We start from the raw sequence: 4,136 nt of genomic DNA on the forward strand, positions 1-4,136 counted from the left end.
TTCCCTTTACTTGAACTCAGAATTAAGACTTTTGGTTCTTGGTTTGTTTTTTGTTTTTGTTTTTTAATATTCCAGCCCCAGAAGTAGTTTTCACTTCTTCAGGCAGTCTTATGCTTTCTAGCAGTAGTCTACAACCAGGCTCTAGCTTCTCCAGGACACTACACAGAATGGATTTAAATATGTATTAAACTAAGAGCCTTTCTCTCAAATTGGTTTAAATGCATTTTTTAGACAACCCACACAAAATGTTGTTTTTTTATTTTCCTAAAAACAATGGCTCCATTCCAAATAAGTCAAGGTCAAAATAACTGAAGAGCTCCAGATGACATCAGTCCCATTCATCTAAGTTCTAGTGTTGTGTGGAGGAAGAGGATTAGCCAGTTATGACAATGGGTAATACATCCAAAGTTACAGCCAAATTCATTAACATTTTTCCATTTCTAAACCATCCTTAAAGAAGACCACATATGGGGTCACACCATCTTTGTGGTAGTCCAGCAGGGCAAGCATGCCATCTGGATCCATGTTTTCACCAATAAAGAACTGGTAGCTTTTGAAATTAGCTAGGATATGCTTGACCTGTTCTGCAGCCCCTGTCATAAAAGATTTTACTTTTTCTGGCTTCCATTGTTAAAGTGTGCCTTGGATTGATTTCATATAATCTTTGATAAACTTCTTGTAGGCTTCTTTTGTGAAGCTGGATTCCTACAAGTGATAGTTCATGGCGATATCAACACCAGTGATTACTGAACTTCCAGTACCTTCACCCTTAGGGCCTTGCAGTGGATGCACTTCCACCAGTAAGTGAGTCATCAATGTTATTCACTGTCCTCCTGACCATCTTCCCCTCCACCTCCAGACACAGTGGGTCCGCAATCTCCTGAATCTTGTAGATGTCAGAGAACATCTCATCGTGACTGATGAAGTCCTGGTGGATGATCATAGATGGTAGCTGGAGAGGAGCCATCGTGGTGTTAGTTCAGCAGGCACCCACAGGTCTGAACTAGCATGATGCAGCCTGAGCAGCACTGGGGAGGAGGGGAAAGGGGACAAAAAAGCCACACTCCCAAGTTTTGAATGTAGGAGTATAGGATCTTAAGAGATGCCTTCTGCTATGTTAACATTTCCTCTGCCCCTTCCCCTTCCCTCAGGAGTCCAAGACGAAAACTTTTGGCTTTCTTATAGTAAGAGAAAAAGGAATTAGGAAACCACTAGACTGTATTCACGTAGGGGCAGGATTCAGATTCTGGAGCTATAACGAGCAGATTATTCATCAAATTGTCTTAGGAAGAAGGCTAAGAAATGTTTCTTAGCCATTATCTTCTAAGCCTTCCCACTTTTCAAGGCATACTCTTCTGATAAGTCTATTATTTGGCATTTCATTTCATCCTCACAAAGAAATTTTTATTCCCTGAAGTGTAGGTGACATACAATGTGTACAACATAGTGATTCAACAACTCTATATATTATGTTATGCTCACCACAGGTGTGGCTACCATCTGCCACCATATTACACTCTTACAATACCACTGATTATATTCTCAAAGCTGTACCTTTCATCCCTGCATGGCTTACTCATTCCATAACTGGAAGCCTGTGTCTCTCACTACCATTCACCCATTTTGCCCATCCTTCCCCTTTCCCCACTGGCAACCAACAATTTGTTCTCTATATTTATGGGTCTGCTCTTGCTTTTTTGTTGTTTTATTTTGTTTTTTAGATTCCATGTTTAAGTGAAATCATATGGTAGTTGTCTTTCTCTGACTCATTTCACTTGTCATAATACACTCTAGGGCCATCCATGTTGTCACAAATAGCAAGATATCATTTTTTTTTTATGGCTGAGTAATAGTCCAGTGTGTGTATATACCACATCTCCTTTATCCGTTCTTCTATCTATGGACACTTAGGTTGCTTCCATATCTTGACTACTGTAAATAATGCTACAGTAAACAGAGGGGTACAAATATCTTTTCCTCACAAAGAAATTCTTTAAGAGAAGTTGACAGAATCCAGAATTCAATGAACACATCCTCTTGTTCAGTTGCACACTCCCATTTTTCTCTATACCTTCCTATTCCACTATTCATAATATTTGCTCTAATGTTAAAAATACTGTTGGACTACAAGCTCAGTGAGGATAGGGTTCATATCTGGCTTATATCTTTATTTTTACCTGCTACATTCCTAGGACTTGGCACAGCTCTTGGAAGGAAATATACTCAATACCGATGAGGGGAATGACTGAAGCAATGAATGAACAATAAGTCCTCTATGGGGAAACAGATAGATTCTGTAGAAGGTAGCTCTAAAAGGAAAGCCATGTCCTGGATTCCTCTCTTCCTCTGAAAGAACTCATTAAACCCCTTTTATTGTTAAGTACTTCTAATTCCATCATTATCACTTTTTTTTCATATCATTTCCACTCATGGCAAAGTCCAATAAAGGCAAAATCACAGACATGATAAGTAAAGCAACAGAGTAAACTGAATGGATTTCTACACAAGTAGGCAATTTCACAACTTTAAATATTTGATCAAAATATGCATAATTATTACCAAGTCACCACATGACTCATTTGATGAATGGTGCATGTCATACAAAAAAAATTTTTTTTAATTCTTCCTTGATTTCATTAGAGAAGAAAGAAGTTTTCAGTTGTAACTCAAGTAATTTCTAAATGGTGAATTGGCAGAAAGAAATAATCTGCCTTTCAAAAGAAAATGGTTTAGAATTAGTAAGCAAGACATGTGGAATCTCTATCAAATTCACTTATGATTTATCACATATTTTCATAGGCCTCACTGAGAAGAAATAGTAAATAATAACTTGATAATTATCATTTTCAGCATGCATTTATTTTGAAGCAGAGTTGTATAATATATTTATTATCAGGTTGCTTCAAACTTATTTCTATATAGTACCTTATCATAAAAATTACAATAAGGAAAACAGTATCATTACCAATCATCCTAAGTCTATTTGTACAATAGTCACTGCAGTGGGGTGCCTGGGTGGCTCAGTCTGTTAGGTTTCCAACTTCCGCTCCTGTCATGATCTCTCAGTTCATGGGTTCGAGCCCTGCATCTGGCTCTGTGCTGACAGCTTGGAGCCTGCTTCAGATTCTGTGTCTCCCTCTCTCTCTGCCCCTCCCCCACTCACACTCTGTCTCTCTCTTAAAAAATAAGCATCAAAAAAATAAAAAGAGAACAATAATCACTGCAGTTTTTGAGAAATATGTTCTAACACCAGGAAACTAAAGAAGACAGAATGTTCACAAATCACACACTACATTTTCTTGAAGCAAGTAAAACTTGCTATGCTAGTCTATCTTACTTGAAAATGTTCAGATACAATGAGCAATGATAACAACAGCAAAGGGTGCTAACATTTATTAAGGTCTCCCTCTTGCCTCCTGTTGTTGAGACTACTTGCTCCATATAATTATAACTATGTAAATTTGATTTTTTTTTTAATATTCATTTTCAAATGAGAAAACTGAGTTTCAAAGAGTTCAATGTTTTGGGGGAGTTGCTAATATGTTTAGCCCTAAATCCCTTTATTCCTGACCCCAAGAAAATAATAAAGAAGAGTTTCTGCTCTGGAACATACTAATAAATTGCCTGTAACATCCATCTAAGCACAGGCTACTTCTTCTTGCTTGTACCCTACAGAGCCCTGCTGCTCACATGTTGCCAGCCAAAGCTCAGAAGTCAGGCCCTCTGGTCTGCACAGGACACTAAGGTTACAGTCATGCATCCTTATCAATGTGTCCTCACGTCAGGCCCGAAAACCAAGGCGCCAAATGTCCAAAGCCCTATAACCAAATGAACGTGTTTAAGTTGCTTACAAGATATGTTCACGCCAGGGAAATGAAAAGATGCAAGTCTCCTCATCGTATTTCAAGAAAATCGATGATCTATCCTCGGTGGGTAACTGCATTCCAACGGAAGCAGAATCCTCCAGGAGAATCCATAGTCTCTGCCAGGGAGGAAGGCGGAGGAGACTGGTTTCTGGTGACGGAGATTAGAAGAGGAGAAACGGGTAGACTTTGCAAATGGGAGCGAGAGGAAAAGGGATCTGGTACGTGAGAACATAAACAAGCAGCAAGTGGGGAGAAATTCCAAGAGCCAGT

The 4,136-nt window shown here is 38.8% G+C and overlaps 1 pseudogene; it reads right to left on the reverse strand.

Moving 5' to 3' along the window:
• Positions 1–283: 283 nt before the first annotated feature.
• On the reverse strand, positions 284–943 carry LOC131506155 (translationally-controlled tumor protein-like; annotated as a pseudogene).
• Positions 944–4,136: the final 3,193 nt, after the last annotated feature.

The sequence above is a fragment of the Neofelis nebulosa genome, chromosome 3, assembly GCF_028018385.1.
Source record: "Neofelis nebulosa isolate mNeoNeb1 chromosome 3, mNeoNeb1.pri, whole genome shotgun sequence".
Classification (NCBI taxonomy): Eukaryota; Metazoa; Chordata; class Mammalia; order Carnivora; family Felidae; genus Neofelis; species Neofelis nebulosa.